Source organism: Rattus norvegicus, chromosome 8 (assembly GCF_036323735.1).
Source record: "Rattus norvegicus strain BN/NHsdMcwi chromosome 8, GRCr8, whole genome shotgun sequence".
NCBI classification, from domain to species: domain Eukaryota; kingdom Metazoa; phylum Chordata; class Mammalia; order Rodentia; family Muridae; genus Rattus; species Rattus norvegicus.
Genome location: NC_086026.1, coordinates 92795903 through 92814189, shown reverse-complemented (window position 1 = coordinate 92814189; position 18287 = coordinate 92795903). Strand labels below are relative to the sequence as shown.

The window sequence follows — 18287 nt, the reverse complement described above, 5'->3', positions numbered from 1 at the left end:
ATGCCAATAGTCCCAGAAAGGACACCAGGAGCATGAACTATCACACTAGACACTGCATGGATAACGTCCATGGATGTGACAAATATTTAGAGCAACAGAGTCTGCTGACTGAATGAATCTGGGGAAGTCAGCTGAGATAATAAACACAAAATCATTAAAAAAAAAACAAAAACAAACCATCAATTCAAGTACTCATTGAATATCTGTTGTGTACCCAGCGTGGTAGGTAGGAAGACTACAAGTATAGAGGACATTATATTTGGTCAAGCAGAATTAACAACTGTAAAAATAAAATCATGAAGATAAACATGGAATGTACTCACTTATGAATAGATATTAGCTATAAAGATAGCCATGCTACAGTCCACGGACCCAGAGAAGCTAAGTCTCTCCCGGGAAGGGGAAATGGAAGAGATACTGCAGGTAGACAGGGTGGTGTTTGGGGTATGGGAATAGAAGGGAGTGATGTGGGAGCAGGGAAGGGTGTAGAGAGAGAGACAACTGGAACTAGTGGGCATCTCGGGGGTAAGCCAGAAACTTAGTGCAGTGGAAATACCCAGGAATCTACAAGGGTGACCCAGCTAACTCCTAGCATATGGATATGGATATGGATATGGATATGGATATGGATATGGATATGGATATGGATCCTGAACGAATCATCACCAGGCAAGACTTCCAGTGGAGATATTGAGACACCAATAATAAAACAAAAATTAAAATAAATAAAATTTCTAAAAAGAGAGTGAAAAAACTAAGAATTTCCAACTGCAAAGACAGCTTTCTGTGACTGGGATGTAGACTATATTATGTGATCAAGATACATACATTTAAAAGTGTAACTCTACAAATTTAGGATTTTATTATGTCTCCAAAGACTGTTTCTGTAGACACATCACGAGAAATGCAAAAATAAGTTTTGGTGATACCACAGTGCTCAAAACACACTCCATGTCATCTGTTACACAGTGAAGAAGAAAATCAATATTTATGCCTACTTCCAACCCAGGATGCAAAAATGCAATTACTTTAAAATGTCTACAGTCATGTACCAAGATAATGTTCAAACAAGCCATGTATTTTAAAAGAAATAGAAACAAATATTTGAAATGCCTATAAGAAATAAAAAAGAAAACACCCTGTTTTATAGCCTTCGTGATTTTAAAGTTGCCTTTATGTGGGTGAATTTCATCACCACATATCAAAACATTGTTCTTTGGCTGTTTGCCTCCATATCCCTTCGTAGCACAGGCGCCCCTTGTTGATATTGCTGTTTTAAGCAGTCTGACGTTGATTTCAACTTAGTAAACTCATGTTCTGTTTAGAATTTCTATCCTTAAGTATGCCTGGCACCCTTTATCCAGGCTCCCTGCTTAACTCCCTCAGGAATAAACTCTCATCTATTGCTTTGTGGAATAGGGAGCTAGACATTGGGTGGTACAGAGTGGTGCTGGTTTGTAAGGGGTGGGGTGTAACTGCTTCTAAATGAGCAGTGGGCTAAGTATTACTGTGCAGCATACACTTCCCCGGCAGAGGTGCCCAATTCCTGAGCCTTGCTGGAGACCTTGGGGAAGATAGGTACTGTGTTGCTAATCAGTTTCCTTCTGCTTTCCCCACAAGCACTTCAGCTTTTCTGGGTCTAGTGACTCAGTTTCCATTCATCTTTCTTCTTTCAGACATCTTCCACACTGGTGGTATTCTTTTGGTTTTGTTCTCTTGGCTCTAAAAGTCCTTGATGGTTTATACCTCTTTAATAGTAAAAAATCTATTTACTATCCCTCTAATAAGCCTCCAAGAGGGAGCTGAAGTGCATGTGTTCAGTACTTCCTCTAACTGGAATCCTTCAGCTCATTGTTTCTAATATCTACAGTGAAGCATCTTAAAATATGCTTGATGTAGCTGTGCAATGATATGCATGCACTATTTATGAATTAATGGCTACACGCTGTTAGTCTGCATTAGTCCTTTCTCTTCATACAGGCGATAGAATACAGTTATAAAGGGTTGAAATCTATTCTGCCTGACCACTAAATTATGTTACCTTTTAGGGTTCAGAACTCCACTTTTCTCTCATGTTGTGTTCATGATCCCTCGAAATCAACTTGTTTAATTAAAATGTTAATCATTGCAATTTTTTATTTTATTATTTTTTAATCACTTCACTTTTGACCCTGATCTATTCTTCATCTCCAAATATCAACTTTTTAATTAATATTATCACTAGGATCTCATGGATCTCTCCCAATGCAGACCATTTTACCCATTGCAGACCACCAAACTGGGATTCACCCAGTCCCTAGTTGCTCAGCTCAAAATTGGTATTGGATTAAATTATATCATGATTTCAAGGCCTAGAAACACAGCACCAAGGAAACCTGAAAAGACTGAAAATATACATACAGACAATATTCTAGGGGGAAGGGAATAGGAATTAAATATATTTATTTCTACTTTCCTAGGCTAAGTGATATTGAGAAATGCTAGAATAACCCCAGAGTGGTGTGTGTGTGTGTGTGTGTGTGTGTGTGTGTGTGTGTGTGTGTGTGTGTGTATTTCTATTATGACTTTTCAAGTATCTTTCAAGACCTCAATGTCTCTTATTATCTTTGGTTTTGTGAGTTTGGGGGATAAGATAGTATTATTAACTGCAACTCAGTGAGTTTGAGGAGAGTGCAGAGAGAAGTGCATTTGCTCCGTTCTCCGTCTTTACCTGGACATGGAAGAATGCTCATGGGGGTGTCTCTGTACAATAATATTCAGGGAGAACCCTGAAAGAAGGGAGGAAATGCCATATAAATATCTGAGAGAAGAGCGTTCCAGATGGAGGAGCTATACGTGGAAAGGAGCCTAAATTAAGAGTGTTCTTGATGTGCTGGGGACAGTGAGCCAGCCCAATGATGCTGAAATGAAGTTGGGAAGCGGATGGAAAGGAAAGCATTTGAGAAAAGAAAGGTGAAGTGTTGACGAGGGGCAAGTTATTTATTAGAGTCCACAGCGAGGATTTTTTTTTTACCCAGTCAAATGCAAAGCCCTTGGAAAAATTTAAATAGACATTATTAAAATTGTACTTTAAATAAATCACTCTGCTGTGATATCCCATGACAAGTTAAAGTCAGAAGCAGGGACACTAATTAGGAGGGTCAAAGCAAGAACTCCTGATGCCTTGAGCTAGAAGGAGAGCAACGGATTTGTAGAGAAGTGATCCTCTGTTCTGCTTTGAAGTTAGAGCCACTGGGATTTTACAAGGAGATTGTCCAGGAGGAGAGGCAAGGTTACGCCAAGGTTTTGGCTTCAGCAAAATGAAATCATAGTGTTGAGATTTTAAACACTGCAGATGAGACAGATTCCTTTAGGGCAGGGAAGCATAGGGACTCGGTTGGAGACTAAGTTGGAAATAACTGCTAAAACTCATCTAGATGGTTGTTTCAGGTGGCCATTGGAAATGAGCTTGTGGTCTGAGGGAGAAGGAGGACGGAAGACTCGTGAAAGGGGGGAGTGCTCACTGGAGTGTCACAGACAGGAAGTTGACTAGGAAGACAGGTGTGGTTTAGTAGAATAACGCTCACGGCCAGACAAGGAAGGGGCATCCAGAGCGTGGGCAGAGAATGCGTCTTCCGTATATACATCAGGTAAGTCATCCTTTGCACTCAGAAGTTTGAAGGCTCCGTTTTCAGCAGCTTGGTAGATGTGATCAGAGATGTGGAATTCACCTTCGGTCGAAGTAGGAACCAGAGTTCACTATTAGCTGAGAAAAGTAAAGAGAAGCGAAGTGATGGAGTTGAAAGAAAAGACAAGGTAAAATAAGTTATCAAGGAAAGTAAGATGGTAAATAAACCTATTAGAAATTATAGTAGCGTTGCATGGCTAGGCTAAAGCCACTGAAGTCTTAGATCGTAGAGAGCAATCAGTCAGCTTGGGCAAACATCTGTATGTCATTGCTCAGGCACAGTTGAGGCAGTTAATAGAGATTTAGGTTTGAGCAGAGTGGATTTTTCCTCTCTGGTTTGATGGAGTGTTACATGGGAACAGAAGGTGTGGTGACGTGACTGTGGACATACGCCATCATTGGCTGCCCTAGTCAAAAGCCTAAGAGTCATCCTGGGCTCCTCTCGTCAGTTCCCAACCTCTGTTGCCAGTTCCTCCGGCCTCCATCAAGATATAGCTAGGTTTGATTATCTTTATAGCCTAGTTGTTTGGCTCCTTGAAGCCAACATCTCTGCCATGTAACTCTCTCTACCCTCCTGACACAGTAATCCACACAAGAGCTGGGGAAGTTCCGGACATCTCAACACATATTCCCGCTGGACAGGTGACTTAGCACAAACCACAGACACAGACGCTCTTCTTATTTCTCCCTCCTTCTCTGATACTGCTTTTCCCCTGGCTGCTCTGTCCCAGACACAGTGGCCTTTTCTCTGATTTTCCCTTATCTCAGGTCCATGAACTACTTTCCCCCTCTACTTACACTAACCTTCCACTGGATCCCCATTTGGCTCTGACTCCATGTATCAATCTGATTAGATTGGAACCACCCCAAGAAAGACTTTCCAGTTACCTGGATTTAATATACATCTAGAGCTTTTAATTCTAGCACTCGGGAGGCAGAGGCAAGCAAGTGGATCTCTGAGGTCAAGGTCAGCCTGGCCTACAAAGCAACTTCTGGGACAGCCAGAGCTATACAGATCTTGTTCAAAAAACTAAAAATTAATTAATTAATTAGTTAAAGCAACGCTGCATCATACCGTCATAATTCTTTTAATGCTTCTAAACCATATGACTATTTTTACGTGTCAGGATATCTGTATGTATCAATTAGAAAGAGAATTGTCCCTCTGTGTCCCAGAGTGGTGGCTTTTAAACTCGCTTATTCAAGAAGTTCACACTCTTAAAATGCACTTGGGACCCAAGTTCTTTCTGTGTGTATTATGTCTCCTCTTAACTGCTGTTGAAAATTGAGACAGATTTTTGAAAATATTTCTGTATTTGCTCATTGAAAATAACAAAAAAGAGTAATCTCCTATTCTCATAAACAACATTTTTTGAAGAATAGTTCTGCTTTCGAAAACAGAAAAAATATATAGAATGGCATTACTGTTCATTTTGCAAATCCTGCCAATGCCTGATTTGACAGCTGTCTGGATTCTCTTATCTGTCTCCACATGCAATCTGTAGTAATAGCTTGCCTCTTCTTGTGTAGCTGTTTGCTCTAGAGTGAAGCATTCGCTTCCAGAGGAAAGGCTCACCAGATTCCTGAAACTCAAAAAACTACTTGTAAGACTCAAGAAACTCATGAAACTTACAAGACTCACAAGCATCTTCCTGAGGCTGTGTGGGCAGGGAGCAGCACTGGAGGAGAGAACATCTTTGTTGAGTGGTGTAGCTGACTGCCTGGTGTTGTGCAGGGGACTCTAGTGATGCAGGCTTTCAGTGATGGGGTGGGAATTTTCAGTGATGTTGTAGTCTGTGTCAGCAAGGCTCCTAAAAGCAACACTATAGTAGTCAAAGCATTAGTAGTATAGGCTTTAATCCCAGCAACCCAGGCAGCAGAGGCAGATGGTTCTCTGTGAGTTGGAGTCAGTCTGGTCTACAGAACGCGTTCCAAGGCAGCCAGTTACATAGTGCGCGTCTAGTCTGTTTGAAAAAGAAAAGAAAAAGAAAAAAGAAAAGAAAACCCAAAGAAATTGTTGGTTCACTAAGCTGATGTCATTGCCTTTATCCGTGATAAATATAATTCAAGGAAATGTCACCTAACATTTGTATTGTGCACCATATATAGGAAATCTGCTAGGCATAGTGAGAGATTGGAGTAGGAAGACTGAATTTAAGGCCAGTCTGGGCTACACAGGAAGGCCATATCTCAAAAAGAATCAAATAAAATATCTGAAGAATTTTGTCTTCATACTAAATATTTAATAAATGTTTTAGATAACTGCATATATAATCTTTAATAGTACACTAATGCCCAAGAGTACCAAGTCCTTAAAGTCTACATGCAAGATGAAATTTGAACCACAGCAATTAATCCGTGTGCATAAATTCATTAGTTGATTGCCATATTTGAATAGGCCTTTTATCTAGCATGATTTTGTAACTTCCTACATTTGCCATTTGAAAAATATTTATTCACTAGTTCATAAAAATTTTTAAATGTTGACATATTTATTTTAAAAAACATACACATTCAGAAGAGTCTTAAATATTGGAAGCTGTTGAGCTCTTGGTAATGAATATAAATCTTCAAAGTTCTATTTTTTACTTGACAGCTTTATACTTGACTCACTTTAATTTTTTTTTTTAGAAAGCATTTGCAAAGTACCATAGTCCAATGACTGAAATTGTCACCCACTTGTTTTATTCATGTAGTAATAATGTTGCATGAAAACAAATGACCGCTCCGGCTTTTAGTGATGACAATTTTTTTAATGGCAGAGGTGTTTCTCTTAAGATGGCAGTCATATCAAACATAATTTCTAATTTATCATAAAAATTGTAAACATTAATAATACAGTTATATTAAAATTTAATAAAATGAGTCACTGTTCAGTCCAAAGCAAGTTGCAATTTTGGGGGTTTTGGGTTTTTTGCTTGTTGTTTGTTTTTTCAGAAATTCTCACTATTCAGCTCAGGCTCATGGGATGTCTTGCTTCAGCCTTCTAAGTGCTGGGTTTACGGGCATGTGCTAGCAGGTCTGATAATATTCTACAGACAATTTAACACACACACACACACACACACACACACACACACACACACACACAGAGAGAGAGAGAGAGAGAGAGAGAGAGAGTTGAGACAAGCTTTAACCGTGTAGCCTTTGATGGTCTGAAACTGGCTAAGGAGCCCAGCAGGCTGGCCTCAGACTCATAGATATCTACGTGCCTGTACCTCCTAAGTGTTAGGATCAAAGGTGTATGCCACTGTACCCTGCTGAACATATTCTTTACTAAGTAAAACTAATGTTTTAATTATATTTTACTTATGCAATTCCACTTTTGGGGGGTTGGAAGTATATGCTAATGAAGGATAAAAAGTCCATTAGTACAGTTTGGTGGTTGCCTTGATTCATGCTTTATTAGAAGTGCAGTCAGGAATCAATGGGGGTGATCCTAGCTGAGATTCACAGCAGTTGGGGATATGGAACCTGAAGAAACCACCTCCTATAGCCAGGCAGGAACCTCAGTGGGGAAATAGAGACACCAACTCACCTACAAAGCCTTTGATCCAAATTTATTCTGCCTGTAAGAAATGCAGGGACAGGGAGATAGAGCAGAGACTGAGGCAATGACCAACTGATAACCCGTCCAACTTGAAATCCATCCCATGGGAAAGCACCAATCCTTGACATTATTGATACTCTGCTATGCTTGCAGACAGACAAAAGTCTAGCATGGCTGTCCTCTGGGAGGCTCCTCCCAGCAGCTGACTCAGACAGATGCAGAGACCCACAGCTAAACATTGGATGGAGCTTGGGGAGTCTTATGGAAGAGTTGGGGGAAGGATTGAGCGCTCCAAAGGGGATAGGAACTCCACAGGAACCAACAGAGTCAACTAACTGGGACTCTGGGGGCTTTCAGAGACTGAGCCAAAGATCATACATGGGCTTAACATAGACTCCCACCCCAGCCCCTGCATATATGTAGCAGATGTGCAGCTTGGTCTTCATGTGGGTCCCAAATAACTAGAGCCAGGGGCTATCCCTAAAGATGTTGCTTGTCTGTGGAGTCCATTCCTGTAACACAGCTGCCTTGTCTAGCCTTAGGGAGAGAAGCCTAGAGCTTAGCTATGCAGAGACTTGATGTGTGAGGAGGGGAGAGGGATACCTATGGGGAGGGGAGTTCCACTCTTTCAGAGGAAGGGAGGGGAATGGAGAGAGGGATTGTGGGAGGGGAAGAGGGAGTGGAAGAGAGACGAGAATGTAAAGTGAATAAAAATAGTGCAGCGAGATTTACTACAATTGTTGTTGTCCTGTCAGTACAGATAGCAACACAGTGGAAAAAGAAAAGGCATTTTAGAATTATTAGGAATACAGTTATTATGTCAGAGATGTCCCAGGGTGTTCTCAGAGTTGTAGTTCTCCCTATATCACACTAGAACCCAACAGTATGACACATATTAGGAAGTCATTATTAGTCTTGAAATATGAACAAAGAACTGATTTATTCTACTACTTTAGTGTATTATGATTGGACAACCTCTTATTTGGAAAAGAATCATCTCTTAGAAATTATTGTTTTGTTAGTAGCATTTTGAAAGAGAAGAAGAATAGTTTAATGAACAGAACATATCAATAGGCATCTTTTCAGGGAGCTATGTAGACTGCTCAGCGCAAATTACTCATACCTTTTAGTCTCAAGAGATTTATAAGCACTAAATAAAAGGCTATGAGCTAACAGAATATTTCCATTAAATTACTAATCATTCTTTCTTCTATAGGGACAACCACATACAAGGCAATGTATCATTTATACGTATCCCTTTTTGGAGACATGTTAGAACCCAGCAAAACAACTTAAGATTTGAATACATGGGGTGACTTAACAATGTAAGGTCAGTTGTCGACCTAAGTGTAACTTGTAATAGAGAAATAGAGGAACGTCACAGATCAGGAGTGGACAAGGGATAATAGCTATGACTAGAGAGGGCAAACCTAGAGTCAATAAAACAGAAAACCCTAGACAGATGGGAAGAATAAATTACAAGGATATGACTTCAACAAGTAAAGAAGAAAACTAGAACTGAGTAACACTTTTGTTCCGACCAGCTGAGGGGATATCACCTGGCTCAGTAACACTGAGTGTGGAGTAGGAAGCAGAACCTCTTCTCATTTGCTTGCTACTGTTTTGAAGAAGACTCTGCAAAATAATTGTCCAAGTTCTGAATGACTACCTGATCACATTCTGAAGAGAAGGGGGAAAAGAAAAGAAGCACATAAACTAATACAGTCCTCACACTGAAACAACCTCTTAGTCCATCACTACAGGAACATATAGAAAGAAAGACATAGGGTGCATATTATTGTAGGGTACAGAGCTGTGAGAAGTAAGCAAGACCTTATAGACACAATGCTTTATGGAAATGTCAAAAACCAGGAATTCATATTTAAGCAGCTTGAAATATATAGGTTAAAAACAGATCCCACATTATTTCCAAAAGTACACATAAAGGTATGGGTATATACAATTACTATGGAAGTTATCTGCTTACATACAAGCCTAGTTAACAAGAATACATCAATTTAATTACTTCAACTTAAAATACTGTAGAATAGTAATACACTCACATAGTTTGCATTCTTAGATAAAAATAATTAGAAAAAAATTATATCTTTTATGTTAGCCAAGGCAATTTGCCAGATTTGAAAAAAGATCCCAGTAATTTAGCATTTCTAGTTCTGTGATTGCATGCATATTGTCATACCAAAGAAAAGGGATTCGTGTTCATTTTTCTTTGGAAAAAGAGACTTCATATCTTTTAATTGTCCATTTTAATCTTTAACAGACAACTGTACCAGTAGATTCTTATATCTGCACTATATTTCCACAATAACTTTCAAGTTATTTTTCAGAGAACAGGAACAAAAGTTAGTTATATAAGTTACTTTTCTGTTGCTGTGATAAAACATCCTGACCAAGGTAACTTACAGAAGGAAGGGTAGATCCGGTTAACTGTACCACAGGGTTAGGACCATAAAGGCACAATAACAGGGCAGCAAGTGGAAGGTGTGGTCTCTGGATCAGGATGCTGAGAACGAAGCAAAGTGGGGGGAGAGGAAGGGGAGCGGGAGAGAGCAACCAGAAGTGGTACAAGTTTTTAAAATTTCAAAGCCTTCCTCCTGTGACGACATACTTTCTGCAACAAGGCCTTACCTCTCAAATGTCCCCACATAGCACCACCAAGTATTAAATACATGAGCCTCTGCAGGACGTTCTCAAACCACCACACCGATCTCTTTCTTATGTTAATGCTTTGAATAGTAAGAGACAGTTACTGTCTCCGGACTAAAGAATTCCAACCCAGCCCAGCTCACCTTGTGGGTCTTAGTTACTCAGTACATTAACCATATTCTTAACCTCCTCTGCACTTACCTACTTCACGACATCCTTAGCAAGATGAGCTATAAACCTGTAATGATAACTCAACAGTGGTCCAGAGTGTGTCTAATTAAGAGAGCAGTTATTTCCCACTGAGGTTCCAACTAGTCCTCAAAGATAATATCTATTGACTATGCAATTTTGTCAACCTTTCTTAAGTTTTAGCAATAATAGCTTATGTTTATATGAATGCTATTACAGAACATTGCCTTTTAAACCTTTCCACATCTCAGGAATATGACAGATAGGATGTCATGATTTCCTCTGCATGGATGAATAGTATGAACCTAAAGATATTGAAGTGTTTTGCCTGTGGTCACTTATCTATTAGGTGCGGGAGGTAGAGTATCTCTTTCTAAGCATATAAAAACCACACAAACAGCCCTAATGGAAGGCAGTATGGAATAAGAGAAAGAGTACAATTTGCAGACAGAGAACATACATTTAGACTCCAGTTTTGCCACTGGCAGTCACATGACCATATAGCAAAAATAGGATTGATATAAACATTATGATCAAAGTGTAATGAACCGTATAAACTCTGATTTCTGTATTCTCCCTGTTCTGATGACATGAATACATTTGATTTTTAAAATGTGTTCCAAAATAATTTTCTCTGCCTCTTCTGCTCCCACACCAGAAATTTATTCTTTTGAAGTATGTTTCTTACTATTATTATTTACTTGGTTTTTTTTTTCTTTTTCTCCTATAGCAACATTTCTCAGCTACTCTAGTTTTTTTAGATAGTTGTTAACAAAATTATGAAAGTCAGGGAACATTCACTCTGTGTTGTGTGACAAAATTTTTTCTACAGAGACACATCACACATATTTTCTGACCCCAGATAGGGAACCCACAACAGACCAAAGTAAAGATAACACCAAAGTTCTATTTGGTGAACCAATGACTTTCACTGAGGTTACTTGCAGGAATATGGGTGATGGGTTATTTACAGGAGCAGAACTGACTCAAAGACAGCTGCATCACCAAAGCCTACCTTGTCATGGGTGGCAGCTCACAAAGCTGGGAACCGGAACACATGTCACAACGTAAAGGCAGCTCAGTTGGAGTATGTCCTTTCCAGGTACCTCAGTTGCCCCAAACCTTTTTCAGGCAGCTTGGTGGGTTTTTGCTTCTTCCAGGCAATTGGTTTTGCTTCAAAGTCTTCTTTTGCAACTTGACTAGGTTGAGATTCTTCTTAGCAGGTTGGCTCTGCTCCTCTCAGGGGAACTCTTGGCTCTTATTGCTTCCTCTGGAAGGGAGGGGCCTAGTCAATCTGCTCTATTTCAGGGACTTCCTGAAACTATTTTGAGTTGTTTATCCTCCGTTTAAAGAGTTTACCTGTAAGACAGAACATTTCAATCTCAGAGGAAACTGTTACACAGCTTACTGACATTTTCATCCTTCCTCAGACTATAATAAGCCGCTCTCAAAATGTTTACAAACTATATAAAATTCAAAAATAGAACATCAAATATTAGTATCCCCTTTTACTTGTGGCTCTTTTGTTACTATTGTTGTTTGTTTGGTTAGTTACTGTTTAGAGACGAGACCTTGCTATCTAGGTCAGGCTGGGTACAAACTTACTATGTAGCCAGAACTCTTTTAGAACCCCAAATCCTCCTGATTCTTCCCCTGGAGTGCTGAGATTAAAGGTGTGTGCCACTATGGCAGGGTGTTTGTGTTTTTGAAGTAGTGAGAAGGAAGCAGCTAACCACTGAATTAAAATATTTGAATAGCAATGTCATGTTTATAGTGTTTGCAGGAAAATTTTTCAGATTTCAGTGAAACACTGTTTTATACCTTTGTTGATTACATGTAATCATGGTGCTTGTGCCCCAGATTTTCCTGCCTATAGTGCAACAGTGTTTTCCTGGACGATTGAGAGATAATGCTTTTATTTTTATTTTTATCTTTATTTGCAGTGTAGGAGATATCTGTAAATGGTCTTTCTCACACTCCTCTTGTGGGAAATTCTCATTTTGCCCACATAACGAATATTGGCCTTTCTCTGTATTTCCAGGTTTCTGGTGACTAAGTTATATCTTTTCCTAACTTATAATTTGGCTGTCCAACACCTTCTTCAATTACAAGAGTCAATTTAATCCATCTTTTTCCTAAATTTGGTAGAATTGGTATCTGTCTATTACCACCTAATACTTGAAGTTTACACAGGTAAGATATCTGTCAGGTATACAACAGATCCGAACAGGTCCAGTGGGAAATCCTAAAGCAGAAGTGAATGGCTGACCTAAAAAACAACCAAAAACATGCATTATGAGTTATGGAGAGATGACTCAGTGTTTAAGGGTGCATACTACTCTTGCGTAGGACCTGTATTTGGTTTCTAGCACCCAAGGTGGGCACATCACAATTACTTATAACTCAAGTTCCAGGGGAAGGCCTCTGACCTGGCACCTGCATTCATATGACAACCCACCAAGACACATATGATTACAAATAATTAAAGTACATCTTTTTTTTAATGCATTATGACGGCTGTGGAAGTGGCTCAGAAGCTGAGAGAACGTGCCACTCTTGCAGAAGACTCAAGACAGTTCTCATCATTCACTTCATTGGTTGGTTCACAATTACCCGTCATTCCAGCTCCCAGGAGAATCCATTGCCTCTGTCCTGAGTACTTGTACTCATATGCATATACACATGCACATCACAGATGTACACATGCATGCATTTGCACATGCACACCGATTAAAAATAAAAATCAATCTTTTTAAAAGTGATATTTTATTAGAATTTTCAAGGATTTTGCCTAGTGGGTATTTAGTGCTCATAATCGAGACATCAGCAACCAAGACCCGAGAGGAGCCAGTGTACCGAGGGCTGTAGATGCCATCAGTTATGCTAGAGGTATTCAGTGTTGTTTCAGGTCTTTGACCCTTTCAACCTGCTGCCCTTGCTGTAGCATCCGGAAGTGTGACTTGAGGACTCAGAATGATACGCAGAGAAGTTAAGACACTATTTTCTCAGTTCCAGTCGTCTTCTCTTCATGGTCAGTGTGTCTAATGTTGGATTATGTTTTGCAGCGATGTTCACTTATAAACTCATCAGCCGTTTAGAAAAGGAGGAATCCATTGTTGCTTTAGCCATGTGCAAACCTGAGTGTACAAAGATTCTGTTCAGCAGTTATCTAATGTCTAATTCTGAAGTTAAATTGGGATCTCGATTATGAAATGAAAGCCTTTCATTAAAGCACTGAATATCTGTCCATCAAAACATCCAGCTGGCTTTTTAGAAAAGCAATTTTTAATTAAAAAAAAAGAAATGTGGTGTTAGTCAGAGAGGATGTGCATAGAAGAAAAAGAAAAAAAAAACACTGCTATTTCTGAGATGCATAGAAATTCTGTCAGGTCTAAGGGTACTGAAGAGGTCAGGGTTTGAGCATGGATTAGACATGCTGCAGGTTACCATGGTGTTACAACGACAACAGCCTAACACTATTCTAAAAAATTCTTAAATATCACACATACATACTTACAATTAGGTTATGATTTGCTAGGGGAGAAAAAAGCATGCGATTATATGGATGAGATAAAATTATTTGCAGTTATAAAATACCTTCATTTACCTTATTCCTCCTTCCCCATCTCCTGACCCTACCATCAGGTGGCTGGGATGTATTAAAATTTCTTCGCAACATGCAATTTAGGGATCCATGTATTTGATGTGTACTTCTGCCAGCTCATTAACTATGACTAGACTTCTATTTCTCAAGTAAGCATTTCTTTTAACAATGTTAGATTAAGTATAGCAGGCTCAGATGAATTGTTTAGTGACTAATATTCTTTTCTTTGTGAAAGCTTCCAGTCCATCATTCATTCATTCATTCATGCACATTGTTAATTGAGGACTATATAAGTTTTGCTTTTATATTTAATTTTAAGTATTTTTTAATAAAAGAAGTCTTCGATGTTTTTGTGAGAGGTTTCCACCAGGAAGTATACTAAAAGCAACTGGTGATGTTGAAGAAGTTTCCTCATCACTTTAGTGCCTCTTTTTAATTTCTCATAGAAATTCGGGTCAATTGGGATTGAAATGAGCCAAAATGTGCAAACATTTAAATGACTTGGTCTTGTAAAGGCTGAGAACTATGTGCTTTGAGGCTCATGACAACTGAAATTGTAAGATTAAAGAATGAATCCATATCAGATTTAATGAACAAAGTCTTTACATACCCTTGATTTATTCCAGTATCAATTGAGCTGATAGAAAATATTTCATTGATTTAATTTCTAGCCCCCGTTGCATTATTTTTTTTAGTTTTAAAATTTACCATTAAATTGAATCCCATTATCTGACTAAACTTTGTGTTCTAGGTTAAAAAAATACATAATTTTTGTTTTTTCACCTTTTATATTTTCTTTTTATGAATAATTGTTTCATGATATGTCAGTGTTAAAGTGACCTTTTGTAAAGCAAAGTTTTATTATGTAAATATACTTCATTTTTAAAAAGTAATTGAATACTTTTGTTTATCAGTGCTGTAGCGGGAAGCAGCATGGAAATCGTAGTTTGATACCAGCGGATCAGTTTCAATTCCTTTGATCTGCTTAGGTTTCAGAGACGGATCTTAAAATAGTGCTTATATCACGCTAAGAGCTACAACTTGTTATTGCCGCCTGTGCCACCAAGTGCCTACCACTATTCAAGGAAAGCCACGTGCCAGTATGACCAACCATATTATCTCTGTCATTAATAGAACATACATAAAGAAATAAAATATACCGGTAGCATTTCTTATAATCATATACTGCTTTCCAGACTGTAATTGCTGCTAATAATTTTTTCTTCTTTTCCTGTCCTGATGTCTTATGCTGATATTACACAGAGTTTCTTTTCAAGGTAAAACTACCTCACCCAGTGGTTATAACAAAGGATTACTAAGTTTAAAGAATACATGATTGTCTTTTTTTTTTCTTTTTCTTTTTTTTTTTTTCAGAGCTGGGGACCGAACCAAGGGCCTTGCGCTTGCTAGGCAAGCGCTCTACCACTAAGCTAAATCCCCAACCCCACATGATTGTCTTTTATCAGTAAAAATCAGGGAGCAGGGTTAGTAGTACAAATTCAGAATCTGTTTTTATTTATTGGACCACACAAGTAGCATGCCACATGCACCCATGAATAGTAATAATACAGTAAAGTGCTTCAGTGTAACTGTACTTTGGTAATGATTGGTACATCGAAGAATGGTGCATGTGTGCGTGCGCGCACACACACACACAACACACACATACACACTTTAATTCTTGCATTTAAGATTTCAAATGAGAAACTGTCAAAGTAGAACTAAGAATGATTTGAATCTGAAATATGCATGCAAAACTAAGATTGTGAGTAGATGATAAGATACGTTTTTAAATATTTTAATTTTCCATGTATAGGTATTTTGAACATGTGTCTGTCTTTATGTCACATGCATGCCTGGTACCCACTGAGGTCAGAGGAGGGTGTTGGATCCCCTGGAGCTAGAGTCAAAGATGGTTGTGAGCTACCATGTGGGCGCTGGAAACTGAGCCCAGGTCCTCTGCACACACAAGTGCTCTTCACTCCTGAGCCATCTCTTCAGCCTGTGGAGAGATTCCTTAAAACGGTGCCTTAGCTTCTACGATTCTTCAAATCCCAAAAATTAAAACTAAAATTAAAAATTAAGAAACGACATCACAAGAAATAAACATGTGAAAATAGAGTTCAGTAAAAAATTCACAGGGAAACATAATGGTGTTGGGATGCCCACTTGAGACAGCACACTGAGGGCAACCTCGCACCCAGACCGAGGCAAGTCTAGACCTCCACAGTCCCAAGGTGCAGCTGTCTCATGGCGGAGATGAGCCGGTAGGATATTTCGCCGCTCATTATGAGAAGTCAAGGCAGTCTTAGATGCAGCGCTGTCGTTCAGAAGCACTGCGCATACATGTGGGCATCTGGGCCGATGCTTTGTCTGCTGAGGCATTCAAACGATGTGGAGAGAGGGAGTGACAGTCCGACTCTCACCACGTGAATAGGCCAGATTCCTTGAACCTCAGGCCACCTTGGGAGAGACAGGAATGATGCTCTTGTTCATGGCTTTTGGGGCACTCTCCTCTTTGCCCTTTGGCCTTTCTGAACCACATCTGTGACATCTACTTCACACCTATCCTTAGTAAGGAGAGCTCAGTTGGAGACAGGATGGTTGGTGTGCAGTGTTGAAAGCCAAGTGAAGCTCTAGATCCCGTGAGAATTCCTCCAAACCCTGAGATACTCTCTGCTGCCAGCACCTCTCTGCAATCACCCCCGTTCGCCACTTTGTCAGATGAGACGACAGAGCTCAGAGATAAAGGGCTCTGTTTAAAAGTTCTTAATTCATGTCGCTCTGCAGCTGGAAAAACTTTAGTGAACCTGTCTGTCATGCTTCATAAAAGATAATGTTTTAAAATGTTTCAGAAGAGGGAGTGCTGTGCACAGCACAGTGCATGCATGAGCATCAGAGGACACCTTTCAGGAGTTAGTTCTCTCCTACCTTGTGGAGGGAAGGTCCTTCTTGTCCCTCAGTACCCGGGCTTGCCGTCCCAACTGTGACTCCTCTCTCTCTCCCTTCCACCTCCCATCGAGAGTGCTGAGGTTAGAGAGTCTCATTTGGCTTTTTGTGGGTTCTGGGATCAGTTGTCAGGCTTGTGTGGCAAGTTTTCGACCTTGGTCTTGTACAGTTTCCAGAGACAGACTATGCTAATGCCTTGAAACCACCTCTCAGTAGCCATATGACCTTGGGAAAGAAAGGTATTTGAACACTGCATGTTACTCGTCTATTGGAAAATGAGAAAAGTGTCGTTGGATTACACTGATCCTGTCATACGTTCCACATCAGATGCTCCATGGTACATACTAGCCACATGCCTCGAGCTTTGGTTTCTTCCCACAAGACTTGAATGGAATGCCACAGAACCTACTATCTGGTATTCCATGTGGCAATAGCAACTTGAACTTGGAAAGGAGCTAATACAGTGTAAAACTTGACCAGTGGGAGAATGGGAGATAGAGAAATTCTGCCTTCTTGATTTCTTTCCACAAATTGTGCAAGTCATTCTTTCTCCCAATATAGCCTACGGGGATTTCTCCAAAGCCACCTGTGACACCCTGTGACCTCATCAGGGCTGGTCACGAAGCAGTGCAAGCTTGAGAAAGCATCACCTGGCTCTGCCACCGTTCCCCATTCTTGGCAACCCCACTTACATTTTGTCACTTCTAACATTTTGGTTTTCAACCTCCCAAATAAAATATCACTATTTGTACTTTACATGGTTTTGGGTTAGAAGAAGTCATCAACATGGTGCTAAAAAGGAGAATTCTAGAATAATACCCCTTCTAGGCAGTCCAGCTCCATGGATTCCTGGGTGTAGTCACATATTTTTAATTCATTTATTTATTTTGTTTTATTGAGATGAGGCTTCACTGTGAGACTCTAGAGCTCGAACTCATATGCCAGGCTAGCTTCAAACTTGAAACAACTCTCCTGACTCAGCCTCCCACCTTCTGGAGAGGTATAGCCATGAGCAGCCATGTCTGGTTTCAGGTTGCAGATATTAAGGAGTCTCTCCTGCTGTGCTGTCCTTGGGTAGAGGGATAATGACTGTCTTGTCAATTTATCCTAGTAGTTTAGAACACCATTTATGGAGTCAGAAGACAATTTTACTTAGCAGCAAGCTAGTAGTAAGAAAAGAAATTGTCTATATCATCAAGTGATAGAACCAGGATCAGAACCAGGATTTGTCTGCCCAAAATGCATATCCCTGACCTGCTGACCTGACCCGAGTCTTGAGAAAAGCAATGGGGATTCAGGTTTCATTCCTATGCTCAAGGGACCATGTTGGTGCAGAAATGGCCACCACGGTACAGTGGCCACAAGAAAAGTTCAAACGGAAGAGCTTTCTAGAAAGCATGGTTCTAGTAGAGGCGTAACATTTAATAATAATACCATTTAATAATACCATTTAATAATAATAATAACAACAACAATAACATTTAATAATACCACAAGTGGTAAAGTAAACACGGGAGGTGAGTAAAGAGGCAAAGACATCTCAGAAAGAGAGGAGACCAGCAAGAACTTGGGAAAGTCAGTCCACAAGCCTCCATGACACGGAACAGGCAAGTATCATAGATTCTCCAAAGAGTGCACCAGGGAGGAAGGTGCTCTCCTCC

General features: G+C 39.7%; 1 long non-coding RNA gene across 4 annotated transcripts; it reads right to left on the bottom strand.

Annotated features, from left to right (window-relative positions):
• Positions 1 to 842: 842 nt before the first annotated feature.
• Positions 843 to 17890, bottom strand: LOC108351752 (uncharacterized). 4 transcript variants are annotated; one of them, XR_005488337.2, is made up of 5 exons: positions 16609 to 17890; positions 11089 to 11432; positions 9642 to 9741; positions 5310 to 5490; positions 843 to 3745 (listed from the first exon to the last, which is right to left on the bottom strand). It is a non-coding gene; the product is annotated as an uncharacterized LOC108351752 (long non-coding RNA). The 4 variants fall into 4 exon arrangements; XR_005488333.2 differs by having other exon boundaries at positions 5301 to 5490; positions 16609 to 17887; XR_005488336.2 differs by lacking the exon at positions 9642 to 9741 and having other exon boundaries at positions 5301 to 5478; positions 16609 to 17886.
• Between the last annotated feature and the right edge of the window lie 397 nt (positions 17891 to 18287).